The sequence below is a fragment of the Equus caballus genome, chromosome 1, assembly GCF_041296265.1.
Source record: "Equus caballus isolate H_3958 breed thoroughbred chromosome 1, TB-T2T, whole genome shotgun sequence".
Taxonomy (NCBI): Eukaryota; Metazoa; Chordata; class Mammalia; order Perissodactyla; family Equidae; genus Equus; species Equus caballus.
Window position 1 is genome coordinate 196,729,161 of NC_091684.1, and position 20,880 is coordinate 196,750,040.

At 39.5% G+C, this 20,880-nt stretch overlaps 1 long non-coding RNA gene across 5 annotated transcripts in view; it reads left to right on the plus strand.

The window, feature by feature from the left end:
- Window positions 1–20,880, plus strand: part of LOC106782225 (uncharacterized) — a 45,102-nt gene that overhangs the window by 1,262 nt on the left and 22,960 nt on the right. For 2 of the 5 annotated variants that reach the window (XR_011441194.1, XR_002802198.2), the window contains exon 2: window positions 17,849–18,013. The exons of the other annotated variants lie outside the window; for them this stretch is intronic. This is a non-coding gene — a long non-coding RNA (uncharacterized lncRNA). The remainder of the gene's footprint in view (window positions 1–17,848; window positions 18,014–20,880) is intronic. 5 annotated transcript variants of the gene reach the window in all.

Consider the following 20,880-nt stretch of genomic DNA (forward strand, 5'->3'; position numbering starts at 1 on the left):
TCTTATATGTCTGTACAAAAGTCAGGCCCTTTTGAAAATTAGGGAAAATGGTAAAAACAATAATTATCCCATGTGCCTAATTGTTACCCAAAACCTTCATTTAAAAGGCTAACATTTTCTTATAAAGGAATACCTGTCCATTGTAAGCAACTTGGAAAATGTTGATGGACAAAAAGAGGACCATGTAAATAATCCATTTTCCAGCTAACTACCTTTGCACCAGCACAGTGCATTTCATAGGAGGCGACTACTGCGATTTCTTCAATCGCTAATCTGCTCAGAGGCCCCCTGGTGCACCTAAAACAAAGCCTACTTTATTTTCCATGCCTCCACAGCCCCAACGGCCTGGCCCCAGGCTCTCTCTCTTTCTCCCTACTTTCCCACCACTCTTCCCCTGGCTTGTTCTGCTCCAGCTCAGGACTGAGCTGGGATTTCTCAAACACACGGAGCACATTCCTACCACAGGGCATCTCCGCCGTTCCTTCACTGGAGTGCTCTTCACTCAGCATCTCACAGCCTTTGCTGTGCGCTTCGTTCAGGTCTCTGCTCAAGCACACCCCCTCAGAGAGGCTCCCCGGACACCCCAACTGAAGCAACAAGGCTCCCTCTCCTTTACCCTGCCATTCCTTAACCTCAGCAGCACTTAGCACTACCTACCTTCATATCGCTCATTCACTTTATCCACCAAAATGTGAGCTCCTTAAGGACGGGAACTTGACCTGTTTTGTTCATAAATGCATCCACAGGGCTGACAAAGCTCTTGACCGATAGTACGCTCTCAATAAATATTTGCTGAGTAAATGAACACCCAATGTTCACATCTTGGTTATAAAAATAAAAAATAATGTTCTACAGTGATTATTTGGGCCAGCCGTTCTTCTAAAAGCTTTATGTGTGTAAACGTATTTAAACCTCCCAACAATCAGATGAGAAAGGTATTATTTTTTCCCATCTTATGAATGAGGAGGTTGAGGCACAAGGATGTTGAACAATTTGCTCAGGATAGAGTTAGGAAATGATGGAACTGGACGAACGCAAGGACTCTGGCCTCAGAGCCAAACGCTCAGCCACCAGTTCACTCTCTCCTTTCTTTCTCTCTCTCACAATACTCAGATGCTCAAATATGCACACACGCGCATTCCTAACAGTGTTTTGGAACACTTCTCCAAATAATTAAATATCCTCGGGCAACATCATTTTATGCCTGCACTGTATTCTACTCTGTGAGTTTGCCAGAGGGATTCTAAATCAAGCTCAGATGATGGACATTTACAGATGTTTTTTCTTTTACTATTAGAATTAATGCTTATTTACTATAAATAAAATTATCAGATAAAAAAGATGTATGTTCTCAAGGCCTTTTTCAAAATTTGTATTACTAAATTGTTCTCCAGAAAAATTAACTTAATATCCATTTCTTCTTATCCTTACAAACCTGGCTATGTATATACATAGTTTTTTTCATTTTAATCATTTTGATAAAATTTTGTATTTGAATTTTAATTATTAATATTTGTCTGCTTTGTAGTGGGGTTGAACATTTTTATAAATTTATTTCTGCAGTTTTGGACTTACCATTTTTATTGAGGAAAATGTTTAAATTTTGTCTCATAGACTTCTAACATTCATGTATTAAGTATAGTAATACTTGGTGATATATTTTGCAAATATTTTTCTAGTTTATAAGTGCCTTGAAATTTTTCTTATCCTGTATTACGGCAAAAAGAAATTTCAGGTATTTTATCATGTGTGTGTGTGTGTATGTGTGTGTGTGTATGTGTATCTCTTTTATTCTGTGATTACCCACTGGTTTTACATATTTTTAAACACACAAATGCCCTCATGCGTACCATGTTCAGGCTACTTCCGAGTCACTGGTTTTGTTCACGTGCTTTCATTCTGGAACTGAACCCAGGTTTACAAGCTGTGTATTTTGGCAAGTGTTTATCTTTGATACTAAGCAAGTCATTGGGTACACCTAGAATTTCCCCCAAACATGAAGAATTAGCCAAAAGGAACCAATAAAAAGAGACTAACAGTTTAGTTTGCCTTTCACCTACCTATTGACTTTTTCCCTGTCTGTCTTGGATACCAAAGGGAAACAAAGATGGGGGTAAAGGCATGCGAGTGAGAGAGGAGAGGTGCCAGGTCATTTTACAATTTTACATTTTCCCTTTGCCTATCTGATTACTGAGTAATTTATTGTAGAACTGCGCCAGGTCAAAAAAGAAGAGGCATTTATTTTTTCACAGTGGGATGGTGAGCTCAGTTACGGCTAACTTTGTGCCAGGTGTGTATATAAATAGATATGCACATATATTTGCATACATGTAAATATTACATATTTATTACACTACATAAATATTACATATTTATATATAATATTTGCATATATTGTAAATATTTAAAATATGTATACGTTTTTATATACATGTATCACATATATACACACATTATATATATATATGTGTCAATTACAAGTCTATTGACAGATAGATAGATAGATCAATCAATCAGCCAATCACAAAGCTTTTCTTTCTCATCTAATTCCAAGGAGGTTTTCTATATAATCCCTCTCACTCCTGGCAGACATTTCCGTAAGAGGAATACGCAGACATTTTTTTTAGTGCATTTCACCTGTGCCCAATAGTAAATAAGAGAAACAACTCAGGAACAGAAACTCAGTTAAAATATTCTGAAGACTGAACTTTAAAGCAGTGTAAGAGATGCAGAACTCTGTGCATCCACAGCGATGTAAAGAAGTCGGCAAGGCATGAATCCATTCGACACTGACTGTCATGGTCCACTGAAGCAGCCTGAAGAAAGACACAGAATCAGAAGACAAAAGAAGAGGATGCCGAGACCAGAACAAGGACAGAATCTTTAGAGAGCCTCTCCTGAAGCAGGACATCCCCAGTTTCCTAGAGAAAGGGGATAGAGCCAACCTGGAGTCATAACTCTAAAAAATATGCAATTATACTGTGTATTGTGAATAAGCATCTTTAAAATCATTTTTTGGTAAAATACAGGCAGTTTATTCAAAAGAGTAATTTAACTCTTCTCAATAAATAACGATATTTTATGAAGTCCTATGTTAAAGGAACCTCTTTAGGGATTGAAACTACTAAACCCAGTTGGCACTAGAATCACTCCCATTGGTTCCAAGTTAGCTAGCACGGCTGGGTTCCAGACCTCTCAGAATGCCATCATCACCTGGCCCAAGCCACCCTCATCTCTGTCCTGGACCACCACAATGGCCTCCTAATGGGCTTCCCTGGGTCCACACTTGATGCCCCTACACTTTACTCTCCCCCCAACAACAGCCACACTTTAAGTAGGGCTTCCTTCTAGCAAATAGTGCGATGCTACTATTTATCCTACTTTGCAATGACTTAGGAAACTTCCGAGGAAAGAATTCATCATTTTCATAGCACAGTAGAGAAACCAATACCATCTGTGTCCACATCTCTCAATGAATCCAGGACACGATGTCCGGGTACATAAAATTCACCCTCTGCTTCTGTGATCAAAGCATCTTTGCCTGTGTTTCAGGAAGAGATTATTACCCCAACCAGCAATGATCATTCGATGTCAGGTTATAACTATTAAACTTGGTTTCCCTTATCTCACTGGCAAGTCCTAGGCTCTCATTGACGATTTCTACTTCTCTTCCTAATTTTGGAGTATTTCTGTTCACCATCTTCTCCTCTTCTATTCTGGAATTACACCATAGTTGCCTCCCCCAGCCTTGTGGCTTTATATAGCATTTGTACACTGATGAACTGGAAATGTATATCTGGCCTTGGTCTCTTCCTTGAGTGACCATTTTATATGTGCAGGCACATTCAACATCTCTTTTCTCAAACTTTACAAGTCCAAAACACAGTCCTTGAATTACTCCCCGGACCTCTGATGTGTCCCCATTTCAGAAACGGGAGCCACGTCCCCTCTGTTGTTCCGTGCTAAAACTCTGGAGTCATTCTTAACTCTTGCGTTTCCCTCATCTACCCCGCCACCGCCACATCCATCCACAAATTCTATCACCTCTACCATCCAAATATAATGCAGAGCCCTGTCACTGCTCGCCATTGCTGCCACTCGGGTCCCAACACAAGCTTCTCTTTCGTGGCCTGCTGCAACATCTCCTGACTGGCTTTGCTGTTTCCACCCTTGGTCCACCTACACTCCTTTTCACGGGGCACCTGGAGTAGTGCATTTAAAATGCAAATCTGACCATTTCACTCCCCCTGCTCAAAGTCTCCCCAACTGTATTGAGACTAAAATCAGTTTTTCTCACCCTTTTCTTCACACCCTGCCTCCATGATCTGACCCCTGACCTTCCTTTTGCCACTCTCCTCTTCTCTTGCTCTGCTCTAGATTTCCTATCTTCTTTGTGGTTTCTCCAACACGCCAGCCACACTCTCCACTCACAGCCTTTGGCCTTTGGTCACTATGACTCAAAGCACCTTCCCCAACTCCCGCCACCTTCCCATCCATACACAAACTTTCACACGACCTGCACTTAGCACATTCGGGCTCTGCTCAAGCATCATGCTGTCAGACAGGTCTTCCCTGTTCATGCTGTCTAAAAGAGCACCCATCTCCCATTATCCTGGATCCTCTCATGCTGCTTCATTTATCTTCCTAGTCTATTACATACGTATGAGCTCATTTGCATATTGTCTGTCCCTCCCACTAGAATGTAAACTCAACGAGGTCAGCGAAGTCATTGGTAGAGTTCACCACTATACCCCCAGTGTCTAGAATGGTACCCAGCACATAGTAAGTGGTCTGTAAGTATTTTAGATGAATTGCTATTTTAGCTAGCTTTCAAAATTGTCATCTAACATAGTCTTGCTTTTCAATGGGTATGGAACTGATTAAAATATACAGCAATACTAATGCAAAAATTATCAAGGGCCGGTCTGGTGGCACATCAGTTAAGTTTGCACATTCCACTTAGGCAGCCCAGGGTTCATCAGTTGGGATCCCAGATGTGGACCTACACACCACTTGTCACACCATGCTGTGACAGGCTTCCCACATACAAAGTAGAGGAAGATGGGCACAGATGTTAGCTCAGGGCCAGTCTTCCTGAGCAAAAAGAGGAGGATTGGCAGCAGAAGGTAGCTCAGGGATAATCTCCCTCAAAAAGAAAAAAAAATTATCAAAATGACTCTTTAATAAGAAATTGGTAGATATAAAATGAGATCTTACATCTGTATTTCATTTAACTAAATCAGCTGAGAAAAAGGGGAGGTGTCACTAAACCAACTTTTTTTTCCTGAGGAAAATAAGCCCTGCGCTAACATCTGTGCCAGTCATCCTGTATTTTGTATGTGGCTCACTGCCACAGCATGGCTGACAAGTGGTGGAGGTCCATACCTGGGATCCGAACCCACAAACTCAGTCCATTGAAGCAGAGTGCCCCAAACTTAACCACTATGCGACAGGACTGGTCCTAAACCAAAATTTTAAACAGGTAACACAATTTGTTCATCCACCACCACCACACCAAGACCATCTTTTGTCCATAAAAAATGATCCTTTCTGGGGCCGGCCTGGTGGTGTAGCAGTTAAGTTCATGTGCTCCACTTCAACAGCCCAGGGTTCGCAGGTTCAGATCCTGGGTGCAGACCTATGCATGCATGGCATCAGGCCATGCTGTGGTGGCATCCCACATATAAAACAGAGGAAGATGGGCACACATGTTAGCTCAGAGCCTGTCTTCCTCAGCAAACAGAGGAGGATTGGCAGCAGATGTTAGTTCAGGGCTAATCTTCCTCACCAAAAAAAAAAAAAAAGATCCTTTCTTGCATAGGTTGCTGTCATGTTCATCTTATATGCAAATATGAATACAGACTACTTACTCCCAACATATGATTGCTCAAATTATATTTTAAAATCTTTTTTATTTCTTCTCTCCAAATCCCCCCCAGTACACAGTTGTATATTCTAGTTGTGAGTGCCTCTGGTTGTGCTATTGTGGGACGCCGCCTCAGCATGGTTTGATGAGTAGTGCCATGTCTGCAGCCGGGATCTGAATCAGTGAAACCCTGGGCCACTGAAGCAGAGTGCAGGAACTTAACCACTTGGCCACAGGACTGGCCCTTCAAATTGTATTTTAAATTCCAGTTTTTCTGAATTTATTTTGTTCCCCTCTCTTCAGGATATATCACACTGTGTTGATTAATGATAAATGTATATCTTGGGCTGATGCCTGGAAATCTCTAGATCTGCACTAGCTTGTGGTCAGATTTGATTGTGAGACCTCTCCCTCCCCGGGACCTACCCTCCTTATAACAAAGGAAATCTTAAACAATAATACTAATAAATATTTCCTTATATTAATAACTCTTGATTGCTAAAAACAAAAAAGTGCTGTCTAAAATTCCACTTAAACTCTCGATTAATAATAATAAAAATGTTCATTTAAATTATGCTTTTATTAAAGTTTTGAGACTGTTCAAGGACTTTAAAAGTAACAATGAAAATGGCTTAAGTTTGTTCAACGTTTAAGATTGTGTTTCCTCCAGACTTACATGTACTTATTGTTGTCTTTTTTTACTAGCCGTTAAGGGAAATTCACCAGATAGTAATATTTGCAATTGATCACATATTTTCCAGAACTCTTTATTCTAGTTTCAAGTTGCCTGCATGTTCCATATAAATCAATCTGTTTTCCTTATGCATGAACTATCAGAACTTTTTAAATTTAAATTAAATATTTTCTGAGGACTATTTATTTGGGGTTTTATCTCTAAAATGTACCTGAAGTTTCTTTTTCTGTGAACTTCTGGGATACACTACATATGGCTAGAGACCAAAGATGTGGCCATCGTTGTCCTTCTTCCCGAGCCAGAGCCTCTATCATAACACAGAGCCAATCTAAACGAGATTTAAAAGTTTATGCCCAAGGGAAGTGTTTGCTGTTAACTAGCAATATGTACAATTAAAGCACGGTCACAGTGTTTTAATCAGGAAAGCTAAGAGTCGTTTCTGTCCTGTGGGGTAATAAATGAAGGCAAAAGCAATTGAACATACTTTCTGATGTGCTAAATGATATATGGACTCTCTTGACTGACCAAATTGGAAGGGCCACATGCTTAGTTAATCAACCCTGCACAGGCATATTGGGGGAGAGGTAATAAATATAACAGATGTTACACTCCCAGGGGTTGGGGTACAATGGATTTGATCCACTACCTCAGTAATTAAAGGGATGCCTTTAAAGGCCTATTATCAAACGCCTGACTATAAAAGACAATGAATTTTTATTCTCAGTCGTTCACTGTAAGTGGAGATAGTAATACTATCAACCACAATGGTGAAGCTGGCCATTGACTAATATGTTGACAGTTAGGGTAGAAAATCGGATCCGGGAAGACCAGTTAATGCACTTCTTTACAGAATTTTCAGGGCTGATTAGAACAAAACTATATCCAGAGGAAGCCATTAAGACTACACTCAGGTGATGAATTGCTGTTCCTGCAGACTTTTCTCCTTCAAGGATAAGCCATCTGTTCTCTGCCTAGAAACATTGTTTCTCTTGCACACAATCTAAGTGCAAAAGGACAAAAGGAATTCTTGGCCAAAATTTAGTCATCTGCCATTTCTTGTGTGTATACCACAACTTCTTGTGTGTGTATACGTGTTAGAATGGGCAAGTAACATTTCTGGAATTAAAAGTGTGATGCCTGTTTTCTGCTGGTAAAATCTTTTCTGTTGTGAAATTCCTGTCACTGTTTAAACTTTTTAAAGCATGAAAGTTGAATTAAATAGCATATATGAATTGCTCCTAACAATGGAGAGAACAGAGTTTCCTTAGATGTCTTTATGGTTCAACAAATTTGAATTTTTTTTCCTCCATTTCCACCATCTCTGGCCACTACCTTCAGACCTACAGTTGCAATGTTGCTATTTGGTTGGTTGGTTGTGATTTAGCCAGAAAAGAACGATGTCTTGGAAGATGGCCCTTTTCCCTCCTTTCATAACTCTTTAGGAATAGAGAAGAAATCCCTCTATCTCTTCCTCTCCCTTTTGTTTCCTCAGTCTTGGCTGGAAAAATGCACTCAGAAGAAAGCCCAAGAAGAATAAAAAAGGAGCTATCTCCTTTCTCATCCCATGCCGTGTCCTGGGCACACTCTCCAAATCTGAACCTGCCTTTGATCAACCACCATTTAGGTTGAACTTCAAGTCCCAGAGTGATGGGAATTAAAAATTGGGTCTAAACTTTACTGACGAGAGCGCTCACAAAGTAAACTATCCCTGCAGCAACCCACTTTGAAGATGTTACTTGCATGCCCTCGTCCACTTGTCTTTTCTGGCCGCTTTTCTGTCTTTCTGTCTCACCCGAGCAAGCCCAATCCTTCTGAGCCTCTGTCTACTCAGTTGTAAAATGAAGATGAAAATCACATCCATTCTGTCTCCTTTCACATGTTATTCTTATGATTAATAATAAATTAATTTATGTTCCATGTCAAAAAAATACGGGTGGGTGTAACCTTTTAAAAACCTGCTCTCCATCTCCAACACTCTGGCTCAAAAAGCCAGCTCCTCTGAGTTATGGTCTGTTGACTGGTGTTTACTGGCATCAATTCTAAAAGGAAGCAAGTGAGCCATGTTGAGTCATGATGGAATCACAGACAATGGGAAGAATGTAGTGTAGGAAATCTTGGGGTAATATTTCAGGATGGTGAAAACGGAAAGAAATATAACGTAGTACGGTCATAAATGCATCATTCTACACCTTGGTCTTTGCTATTTTATTTTGTTTTATACTTTTTGGTATACAACAGCCCTATTTCAGTATCTCAATGTCTGACACAGCTACGTGATACTTCATTGTATGATTGTATCAAAATTTATTTAACTACCTGTTGATGGACATCAGGGTAGCTTCATATTTCAATAGGTATTATTCAAAGTCTTCCATAAAGATGTTAATCTATACTTTTACTCAAGACCACCCTTAGAGCTGGGCAACCGGGACCCATATCCTAAGCCATATGTTAGAGGGCTCCCCTGGTCTTGCTCCAACCATAGTTCTGCCAAAACTGGGAGGAATCCCAGAACCAGGGGGCTATGCCCACCCAGAACCTATACACTCTACTCTTGATCATAATCTGAGTCCCTGGGACTATACAGTCCAGACAGCCCTGAGCCCGCTTCCAGGCACTGGAAGGATCACTTCCCTAGGTCTGTCCTTCACGGGGTGGATTGCAAGAGCACACACTGAGCCTTGAGGGGTGGCCACGGGGGGTTGTATATAAGTGGATGGAGCTTGAATACACAGACTAAACTGTCCAACTTGTGTTGCAAGTCCCCTTCTGGTGAAAGATTATACTAAGTGGGACATCAACGGGGCAGACTGAAAGCTGGCAGCTTCCAGTTTATCTGTTTTTTCCTAATATAGTGCTTGTTTTATTGTTTGTCCATTTTAAAAATAAAAACCTAATTAATAGGTTCCAGTTGAGGATGGCAATGCAGGAGATACACTGAATCTGCCACTACATATGGAACAATTTCCTCTGAAAACAAAACAAAAACTAGCTGAGCAACTGCTACATATTGGGTGACTGAGGAAAAAACTCATATTGAAATGGGTAGGAGACACTGAGACACAATCTCGCCATAAACGCCGCCCCTGCGTGATGACCTACTAGCGGAAGGGACCTCATAAACCCGAGCTTCCCTGAAGTGAAGGCTTTGAAACCCACACCTGGCAGCCCAGCTTTAAGACCTGCCCCTGAGAGGTGACCCTCAAGACGTCCAGCTTTGGAAGCCAAGGAGGCTCGCATCCTCGAGACCCACAAGGCTACCAAGAACAGAGAAGTAGTTCTTAAAGCGTTTCCCTCTGGGACTCCATCTGCCCAGGGCCCAATGCAGAGGCAACCAAGTGAAAAGCTGGCTTTCCACGAAAGAGGCTCATTTGACTATCTGAAGCTGATGGCCTGAGGGGCAAGCATCTAATTCAACACACATCCAGGGGTCTAGTGAGAAACTCTCCACGGACAGAGGCCCACTGGCCTCTTTCAGATCCCGTCTGCCTCTCTCCAGTTCACCGAATCTCCTGGAAAGCTGGACGCTCATGTGGTGCCCCAATTTTTGAGGCTGCTGCCCAGGAGACACCTCTACATCACCTGACTCTGGTGTCCAGTGGGGCTTAAACTCATGGGTCCCACAGGACTTAAGAGATGGGACAGAGTTCCTAACCAGCTCCCACCCCAGGGCGCACCTAGAGGCCACAGAGTCCAGCCTTCCTGCAAGAGGCCCATCAGCTGATCTGCACAGCTGCCGAGGGACCAAACACACATCCAAGGGCACTGGGTCCTCTCCAGAGAGTTTGCAGCGTGGCTGCTAGCTTGTGCTCTCCCTCTGCCACGCTCCAGAGTGTCCATATTCCCCAAAGGGGAGCTTTCACATCCATCTGGTGCCTGGTTCTTGTGGCTGCTGCCTACGGGACGCCCCTTGATTGCCTGGCTCTGGTGACCAGTGAGGCTTCCAGTCCAGGATCCCACGGGACTCTAACAATCGGAAAGACAGTTCTTGGCCGACCACCACGGCCAGGGCACAGCACTGACAGCAGACTAAAACATAGCCCAGTCCTTCTGAGAAAGAGGCCTGTTTGCTGGTCCTGGGGCTTCAGCGTGAGGGGCAGGCTTCTGGTTTGTTACACATTTAGGGGCCTAGTGAGGTGCTCTCTGGGGACAGAGACTGGTGGGCACCATCTTTGCATTCCCCTCTGGCTCATTCAGTTATCCAGTATCACCCAGAATGGAGCTTGTACAGTGGTCTGGCATCTCAATTTTTGCAGTTGCCACAGAGGGGACACCTTTAGGTTGCCTGGTTAAAGTGGCTAGCAGGGCTTATGCTCGTGGTCCCACAGACATATATTTTCATACTTTAAAAGTCGCTGCCTGAAACTCGGGCTTCCAATCAGCTGGAATTTAGGTGCTGACTGGGATTCTCCCTTTGGAGACACTGACAGATGTTGGCACATTCTTAAATCTTTGGAGCCACAAAAATAAAATAGGTGTCTGGGTAATCACAGAGGTTTGAGAGGAAACCAAGACTATGGCAGTGTTGGACAATAAGGTTCATTTCCTATATGAGGCCACTCAGACTGAAATTACATCAAGCATCTTTTCTGACCACAATGGTATGAAATGAAATCAATTATAAGAATAAAACTGGAAAATTCACAAATATGTGGAGATTAAAAACCATGCTGCTGAGCAACCAATGGGTCAAAGAAGAGACTAAAAGAAAAATAATGAAATACCTTGAGACAAATGAAAATGGAAATGCAACATACTAAACTTAAGGGATGCAGCAAAAGCAGTACTAAGAGGAAGGTTCATAGTGATAAATGCCTATCTCAAGAAACAAGAAGGATCTCAGATAAACAATCTAACTTTAGGCCTCACAGAACAAGAGAAAGAATAACAAACTAAGCTCAAAGTTAGTAGAAGGAAAGAGATAACAAAGATCAGAGCAGAAATAAGTAAAAAAGAGACTGAAAAGATCAATGAAACTATGAACTGGTTCTTTGAAAAGATAAAAAAAAATTGACAAAACTTTTTCTAGACTCACCAAGAAAAAAGGAGAGAGAAAACAAACAAAATCAGAAATGAAAGAGGAGACATTACAGCTGATACCACAGAAATACAAAGGTTCATAAAAGGCTACTATAAACAATCATATGCCAACAATGGGACAACCTCGAAGAAATGGATCAGTTCCTAGGAACATACAACCTAGCAGGAATGAATCATGAAGAAATGGAAAATCTGAACAGACTGATTACTAATAAAGAGATTGAACCAGTATCCAAAAACTTCCCAACAAACAAAAGTCCAAGACAAGATGGCTTCATTGTGAATTCTAGCAAACATTTAAAGAAGAATTAACACCAATCCTTCTCAAACTCTTCCAAAAAATACAAGAGGAGGGAACACTCCCAAACTCATTTTACAAGGCCAGCATTACCCTGATAACAAAATCCAGACAAGGACACCTCAAGAAAAGAAAATTACAGGCCAATATCCATGATGAATATAGATGCAAAAGTCCTCAACAAAACCTTAGTAAACCAAATTCAACGATACATTGAAAGAATCATACACAATAACCAAGTGGGATTTATTCCAGAAATGTAAGGATGGTTCGACATTTGCAAACCAATCGTGATACGTCACATTAACAAAGAGAAAGTTAGAAATCATATGGTCATCTCAATAGATGCAGAAAAAGCATTTGACAAAATTCAGCATCCATTTATGATAAAAACTCTCCACAAAGTAGGTATAGAGAAAATGTACCTCAACATAATAAAGATTATATATGACAGGCCCACAGCTATCATCATACTCAATGGTGAAAACCTGAAGCTTTTTCTTCAAGATCAGGAACAAGACAAGGATGCCCACTCTCATCACTTTTACTCAACATAGAATAGGAAGTCCTAGCCAGAGCAATTAGGCAAGAAAAAGAAATAAAATGCATCCAAATTGAAAGGAAGATGTAAAACTGTCACTATCTGCAGATTACATGATATATATATATATATATATATATATATAGAAAACCCTAAAGACTCCACCAAAAAACTGTTAGTGCTAATAAACAAATTCAGTAAAGTTGCAGGATATAAAATCCATATACAAAAATTTGTTGCATTTCTATGCACTAATAACAAATCAGAAAGAGAAATTTAAAAACAATCCCATTTACAATTGCATCAAGAAGAATAAAATATCTAGGATTAAATTTAACCAAGAGGAAAAATACCTATACACCGAAAACTGTAAGACATTGATGACAAAAACTGAGGAAGACACAAGTAAACAGAAAGATATTCCATGCTCAAGGATTAGAATTAGTGTTGTTAAAATGTCCATAGTACCCCAAGCCATCTACAGATTCAATACAATCTCATCAAAATTTCAGTGGCATTTTTCACAGAAATAGAACAAACAATCCTAAAATTTGTATGGAACCACAAAAGACCTCCAATAGCCAAAGCAATCCTGAGTAAGAAGAACAAAGCTGCAGGCAGCACACCCCCTGATTTCAAACAATATTACAAAGCCATAGTAATCAAAACAGTATGGTATTGGCCTAAAAACAGACACACAGATTAATAAAACAGACTAGAGAGCCCAGAAATAAATCTATGCATATATAGTCAATGAATTTACAACAAAGGAGCCAAGAACATATAATGGGGAAAGGACAGTCTCTTTAATAAATGGTGTTAGAAGAACTGGACAGCCACGTGCAAAAGAATGAAAATGGGCTCCTATCTTACACTGTATACAAAAACTAACTCAAAATGGATTAAAGACTTGAATGTAATACCTGAAACTGTAAAACTACTGGAAGAAAACATAGAAGATAAGCTCCTTGATGTTGGTCTTGGCAAAGATTTTTTGGCTATGACGCCAAAAGCAAAGACAACAAAAGCAAAAATGAACAAGTGGGACTATAACAAACTAAAAAGCTTCTGCTCAGCAAAGGAAACCATCCACAAAATGAAAAGGCAGCCTACTAAATGGGAGAAAATATTTCCAAATCATTTATCTGATAAGGGGTCAATATCCAAAATATATAAAGAACTGCTACAATTCTATGAAGAAAAAAAGAACAATCTGAAAACACTAACTTACAAAGATATCTACATCCCTAGGTCCACTGCAGCATTATTTCCCATGGCCAGACGTGGAAGCAACGTTTCCATCGATGGGTGAATGGATAAAGAAAATGTATATATTACAATGGAATATTATTCTGCCATAAGAAAGAAAGAAATCTTATCATTTGTGACAGCACAGATGGATCTTGAGGGCATTATGCTAAGTGAAATAAATCAGACAGAAAAAGACAAATCTTCTATGATCTCACTTATGTGTGGAATTAAAAAAAAAACAAAACCGAACTCATAGATACAGAGAACAGTTTAGTGGCTGCCAGAGGCAAAGGGCGGGGTGCGGGTGAGTGGGTAAAGGTGGTGAAAAGGTACAAACCTCCAGTTTTAAGACAAATAAGTCCTGCGGACATAATGTGCAGTATGGTGACTACAGTTATTCAATCTACTGTATACAATATACAATATTACTGTGTTGTATATTTGAAAGTTGTTCAGATTAGGTAGACACTTCCACTTATTCTAACACCTCTTCTCCCTAGTTAGTTTTATTACTTTTATGTTTTGATCTTTATGAGTTTATGTTCTGATCTCTAAACATAACATGCCTACAAATTTTTACCCTTACCTCTACATTTATATGCATTCAAAGTGCACAGGCTGTTCTTGATACTATAGCTTACCCAGTTCCTAGTATTGGTGTTTTGTTTTGTGTGTAACTTTAACTTTTCAGCTGTGTGACAGATTGCAAAACTGGCCCCAGCACTTTTCAACTTCTCCCATGAGAGGCTAGCCTACATCCTTATCCTTTGGGACACTTTTGACCAGTGGAACACTGCAGAGTGATGCCATGCGAGTTCTGAACCAAGAACTCAGCGGGCCCTCCAATTTCTGCTCTTGTGGCACTTTTGCTTTTGAGACCTCTGCCACCTCCACCTGTGAAGAAGTCTGGGGAAGTCTCATGGATGATGAGGACATGTTCCCAGTCACCTTCTTGCCCTCTGGCCCCCAGCCTGCCAGCCATCAGACTTTTGAGTGAGTCTCTCCTAGAGCATCCACCATGGGGGGACATTCAGCTAAAAGCAGAGGCAGGAGAGCCCAGAAAGATCAATCAAGTTGCCCAGATCAGAAAAATGGCTCAGCCCACACACAGAAGCATGAGCTGAATAAAGGGTTATGGCTTTTACACCACTAAGTTTTGGGGTGGTTTGTTTCACAGCAAAGGCTAACTTACACAGGTTGGTTTAGAGAACTCATAACCAAGGGTTTTTTCCCCATAGTCTCTCAGGGGTGGCACATCCTCTGAGTCCTTTGTTTAAGAATGATTTGCTGTTGCCTTTATTCATGGATAAAAAGGTAGCTAGCCAGTAAATTTTGGGATCACAATTTTCTAACCTTAGAATTTTGCAGACATGTCCCACCTCGTCTTTCGACATTACATATCACTATGAAGAGTCTGAGTCTAGCCCAATTCTTCCCTCTTGTACGTAACTGCTTTTTCTGATAGATGACTGTAGTACTCTTTATTTAATCTTGATTATTAATATTTATACCATACTGCTCCTCAGGTTGGATAATTCTACCTTGTCTTAAAATATAGTGTCCAGCTTAGATTTGTAAATTCAGTTCTTTTTTCATATATGGAAAGTTTTACTGCTTTTTTCTATTTATTTCAATCTCCAATTCAGAGACAACAATTATGCAAATGTTGTTTCTCCACTCTTTAGTCTTCATGGCTAATTGCTCTCATGGTTTTGTCTGCATAATTTCCTCAGACACGCTCTGCTTCCACAGTGTCTAGCAGTGAGAGTACAGAGCTGAGAGGATTTTACACGTATGTGATTAAATTTTATACAGTCTGGACTCCTAATAAAGAGGTGTAGCTGCGGCGTGATGTCTGTGCCTCAGGTTTCTCATCTATGGGATGTGGACAATAGTAACTCCTAACTAATGGAAGTCTTCTGAGAATTCAATGAGCCTACAAGAGTAATACTCTTTGAAGAGTTGTAGTAAGTTTGTAGGTATGTAGTAAGTAAATATTACCTTTATTAGCATTGTAAATTATCACTGGCTCTTTATTCATCATGTGCTCTACTTCTTATTGCTTCCAAAATGGTTTTAATTTCCATAATGGTTTCATTGTTATCTTCAATTTCTTTCCTTAGCTCACCCATCTCACTTTTCAATTTCTTCCATTTTTCTCTTCTCTTTGAACTCTTTTAACTTCTCTGGAATTCTGTCATTTCTTTCTCTTTTTTTTTTTTTCCAGAATTCACGTTCTCTTTTACTTTTTGGAGTCAAATTCTGCTCTTCTAATATAAACTAAATGGTCCCATTGTCATGATCTGCTCTCTCTGAAATTCTAAAACACAAAGTGAAACAGTCACCAGGAGATTTGGAATTTTTTATGGCTCAAAAAGTACAAATCTAGTTTTTGTTTCCCCTCCCTCCTCTCTCCTACGCATCTCTGTTCCCCTTTTTTGTATTAGAACTCCTGGTTGCATAAAGTAATCATCTCAGTTTAGACCCAATGCTGCTGGTGCCTCACATCCCTCCACTTCGGATTTCAGCTCCAGCTCTACCAGACAGTTCTGAGTGGGCTCAGCGCCACCTCACACCACCAGCACCCAGTCTGAAATGGGAACTGTGTGTCTTCCTGCTTTCAGTCTCAACTCTTTCCCAGATGCTTCAGGAGCCTGCTGGTCTCTCCCCCTGCTGCTTGGAAGCATGGGTTAGTTAGGACCCCTGAGGCAACTGTCAGCCAATAAGAGCTGGAAGCCTGTAAATAAATGTTCTACCTCCTTCCTTCAAGTGGAAAATTCTGAGAGGCATTCTGTACACTTCTCAGAGGTCCCATCGGGATCTTATGTTTGCTAATCACCACAGCAACTTTGATGACACACCCGCACGTTGCTCCGTCCTCGCGGCTCCCTCTCTGATCCCTAAAATCCTGTTTCTGGAATCACTGTCTAAATAATCTCTGCGTCAAAATCCTTGTCATAAGCTCTGCTTTGTAGAAACCTAAACTAAGATAAATATGTACAATTTCTCTTTAAGCCCTTTCCACCCATTTCTCTGCAATATGGAACTTAAGTTAATATCCACAAACTTTCTGGTAGCCTGTTGCTGTCCAAGTTCTTGTGATTTAAACTAAAGTATTATTCCCTTGGCAACCCAGGATCAAATAAATTCAAATGTTCAAATCAATATGCATCCTGATGGAGATTTAGAGTTATATAGGAGCTTGCCTCATGCAAACAGGGGATTTTCTCCTCTTATTTTTATTGTTTTCATTCACCTAGGAGGATTTTGTTGAGCAGATTTAAGTAAATTCTAAATCCCTAAAAATAAGAAATTATTTTGTCTGTTATCATAAAAATTCCAAGCATAATATATGACTCTAGCCTTCAGTTTCCTTCTGCAAAATAGAGGGGATGAGGCAACACTCAATTCTTTTTGAAATTTATAATTCTGTATTGGGTGCTGAGTTCCATAGTGTACCAACTGGAAAAGGCAAAAGCACTCCCTTTGTCTGGAAAGTTTAGAAACCTTTAGTAACTGAAGCAGAAGGAGTAGACGGTCTAAATATGAGGCAACCAAAGGGGAAGGGAATGTCTCCTTCACTTCTCATTTTCTCGAACTCTGTAATCAGAGAGGGGGTTGCATGAATAGCAACATCTACAAAGAGGGATAAACCACATTGTAATAACGAGTTTCAAGCTTCATTTCCATTTAATTTTAACTAGAATTATAAACAAATACTGCTAGCTGAAAATTTATCTACTTTCCTTTCCTTTGAAAATTCTTTTGTGATTGATATTTGCATACTTTGTAAAAAGTATGTTAGGAAGAAATGTTACAATAACAATTTTGCAATATGCCCAACGATAGACAGTAACATAGGAGAGCAAAACATTAACTAACATTCTGTTTTGAGTATTAGCATCACATGATGTCAAAATTTTTAATTTCCTGGACATAAAAAGGATCTTAAATTTTTTAAAAAAATGATTCTACTTGGTTACCTACTACTACTAGAATTTACTTATATAATGTTTAAATGCATGAAAGTTAGGTCACAAAATTCTAAATTTGACACAATCCATAGAATCTACTTATTTGTACAACCACGTTTTAAAACGATTCTTTCATTGACAAGTAGCACATGTTGAATGCCTTCTGTCTCCTGCACTGTTCTAGGCAGTAGTAAGGTGAGATGAGACCCTTGACTGCACAGAGCGGACAGTCCAGAGAGATTCACCACATGTAAGCAGGCAGCCCCCACACACAACGAGCATAGCCAGGATGAGAGGAAGACAGATCTGTGGGAGCACCCAGGCCCGCTCCCTAATCCAGACTTACAGGGTAAGAATGATTCTCTAGAGAAAGCCTTATCTAATTGCCTAATAATTGAAATAAAACGCTTTTCTATTACAAAGTGGTTCCCTACAAGAGATCAAAAGAAACTATCTACCTGAAAAATTCCATGCAAGTTAGAATTTGCTTTTGTGCACTTTCGCATCTTTAAATAGACAGAGAGAGAATGCTCTCAATATAAATCTGTCTTGGAACGGATTTCTTCTGAAAGTGATTTATTGGCAATGATTAGTTCTCTGTAAACATCCTGAAAGAACAAAGTTTTAATACTTGAAATTATTCAGGAAAAACTAACCCGAACACCTTCACCAAATGCACTTTGATAATGGCAAAGTACTGTTACTAATCCTAATTAAAGCTCTTTATAATGTTCCAAAGGACAAAGAACAGAAAATAATGATCTAAAAGAGAGACATTGTGATTGCCTCAATGCATTATTCTGTTTCTTTAGAAGATAAATGCTATATGAAGGAAATCAATATTGGGAGGAAAGAGTTTTAGCCCACTTAACTTCACTAATATTTAATATTTATTGAGCATTAACAATATATATAGGGAGCTGTTTAAAATTTCAAGTTAGCGACAGTCTCTGGCAAAAGATGGTTATTTTATTTCTAACTGCATTTGGGTCCTAGCCATAACTCTTAAAACACCATGTATCTCTGTTAGAGATCTAAATGTTAATTGTTACAGAATTGTTAAATTCTTCACAGGCGACCTTAGACAAAGCAACTGCTAAGTGTTTATGGGCCCTAAATGTCAAGCATAGTGATAGATGAAACTATTAGTATAAAATTATTTAAATATATAGACAACTCAGTGTAAGCTATTACACAAAACTAATAGCAAGGTTGCAGGACACAAACTCAATATGCAAAAATCAATTTCATTTCTATAAAATAACTACAAGTAAATGAAAATTGAAATTTTATAACAATACCATTTACAATAATCACAGACGTATGGCATACTCAGCTATACATCTGACAAATTATTGCAAGATCTAAACACTACAAAATAGTGCTGAGGGAAATTTAAAAGGAGAAATATACCATGTTGATGAGTCAGAGGACTCGATATTGTGAAGATGTCAATTCTCTCAAATTGATCTATAGATTCAATACACTACAATCCAAATCTCAGGGGGCTTTTTGGTAGAAATTGGCAAACTGATTCTAAAATCCTCATGGAAATGCAAAGGACCATGAGACACGGAACTAGCCCAAACGACTTGGAAAAGAACAATGTTGGAGAACCAACACCACCTGATTTCAAGGCTTCTTAAAAATCTAGAGTAATCAAGACAGTGACGCATAGCTGTAAAAATAGAAAAATAATGGGAGAGCCCAGAAACATATCGACACAGACAACTGACTTTCAACAAAGTTGCAAAGACAATTCGGTAGAGAAACGACAGTCTTTTCAACAAATGGTGATGGAAAATTTGGATGTCCATATACAAAAATAAACTTCAATTTATACCTCGCATCTTATACAAAAATTAACTCAAAATGGATCATGAACAAAGCTATAAAGGCTGCAACTACAAAAAAAATAGTAGAAAATATAGGACAAAAATCTTTGTGACCTTGGGATAGGCAAAGATTTCTTAGGCACAGTGCCAAAAGTACAATCCATAAAGGAAAAACTGATAAATTAGACTTCATCAAAATTGAAACGTGTGCTCTTTGAAACATAGCATTAAGAAAATGAAAAGACAAGCCACACATGTGAGAAAATACTTGAAAATCATATATCCAATAAAGGAATTGTATCTAGACATAATATCTTAAATATTGTACCCTTTAAACATGCACCGTTTATTGTCTGTCAATTACACCTCCATAAAGCTGTTTTGAACATTTACTGAAATATTTCTTCTTAGGTAATACTTCATTGGATGAACTTCATTCTGTAAAATGTCACCTACTTCTCTAGTAGGGAAGGTTCACATTATTTCTTAGAAAACGAAAATTCGTTCTAAGCAGTTTGCAGGCCGTCTTCTGGAGTCTGATCTATTTTTTCAAAGAGGAATGAAAATGCCCGTGGCCTTTGCATGGTCTCCTCAGAGGGGCTCTCATCCTCAAAGGAGCACTAACCCGGGAAAGCACCATAAGCAGACCCAGTTTTTAACCAAATTCCAGAACAGTTTTTCTTAATTCATTTTCTCCTCTCAGTTTTACCCACTATGCCCTTAGGTAGAAATAATTTCCACATATTCAGCCCTTCTCTCATCAATACTGCATTTTAAAAGTTAGCTTTTCCTAGACTATTTGAGCAGTGAACAGAGAATTTTACTACTAAGTGTATAAACTTCCCTATGTCAGCAAGGACATTATACAATGTCAAATAAAGACTATATACTTCTAATCCATAACCTTCTCTGAACTCCTGCACTAGCAAATATGGAACAGCATAATTGTGTACCGAAGACTCTCCTTTAGTCAACCATGAGAAATAGTACTGTGTCCGCTCAGCACCAGGGGGTCACAGAGCAAACATAATTACGCATAAATCATGGATACATCTGTAAAGCAAATAAACCAAGCAACAAATCATGCAGTGAGACTGGGAGTCAAACCAGGTGGGCATTGGCTTTTAAGTGTCCATAGATAGAAAGGATTATTGAAAGGAAAAGTGCCATTGTGAGTGTAAGTATGTTGACTGAGGCCAAACACTTATTCAACTCATTCGTATATATATGAGAGAGAGAGAGCCTTTTCCAAGATGAATGTGACTGAACCATTGTACATGCTGGACATGGCACTTCATTTCTGAATGTGTTCACCCAGCATGACTTGCAATACGTTTGTAACACTAGAATTGTCACGCAGCTCCTGCGTCCAGAAATGAGA